Source organism: Cariama cristata, unplaced genomic scaffold (genome assembly GCF_000690535.1).
Source record: "Cariama cristata isolate BGI_N322 unplaced genomic scaffold, ASM69053v1 scaffold4984, whole genome shotgun sequence".
In the NCBI taxonomy this organism is placed as follows: domain Eukaryota; kingdom Metazoa; phylum Chordata; class Aves; order Cariamiformes; family Cariamidae; genus Cariama; species Cariama cristata.
Genome location: NW_009613518.1, coordinates 35497 through 36164, shown reverse-complemented (window position 1 = coordinate 36164; position 668 = coordinate 35497). Strand labels below are relative to the sequence as shown.

Sequence of the window (668 nt, the reverse complement as noted above, 5' to 3'; positions counted from 1 at the left end):
GAGAGGGATTCTCCACTACGGGGCTCAGCGGCACCAGGTAGGACGGACCCACCCAGACCTCCAGGTCTCCGATATCTCAGTGCTCCCCTCCTCTAGAGTTTTTTCTGCCCCCACTCCCTCTTTTTATTTTTTTTTAAGTACCAAAGAATCACCAAACAAGCAGAAATAAAAACCAAGCGTGAGCAACAACACTGTTTTTTTAGCATTCAGTCATGGTTTTTGTACATAGCAGAAGCCCAGGGTGCTCACTATCAGTTAAAAAAAAAAATATATATATATATTTGAAGAGGTAATAATTCAATATAAATATGAAATCTAAATTTGGCAATAAAGCTCTGAGGGTCAACGTTTTCAGGCATCAAACTGACAGCTCCATTATTAAAATCCTAAGCCTCTTCCCAAACCCTATGTCAGTCTCCAGCTCTAGGAAAATCCTACAGGAAGCCCTTGGCAGGTATTTCTAATGAAGATATCTTAACTGAACTGCATTTACTCTCAGCTCACAATGGGTTGTTGTGCAGAAGCTTTAAAGGCTTTTCAAAGTTAAAGCCTATTATTATTTTCTCTCCCTTTCTCTCTCTCCCTCTCCCCCCGCCGCTCCCTCTTGAAGCCTCCCCCACTGATCAATTGTCAAATGAGACTCCTGAATAATTTACCTTTTGTTTCCC

General features: G+C 41.6%; 1 protein-coding gene across 1 annotated transcript in view; it reads right to left on the bottom strand.

Annotated features, from left to right (window-relative positions):
• ARPP21 (cAMP-regulated phosphoprotein, 21kDa) overlaps positions 1–668 on the bottom strand; it is a 100126-nt gene that overhangs the window by 98398 nt on the left and 1060 nt on the right. The window lies entirely within an intron of this gene.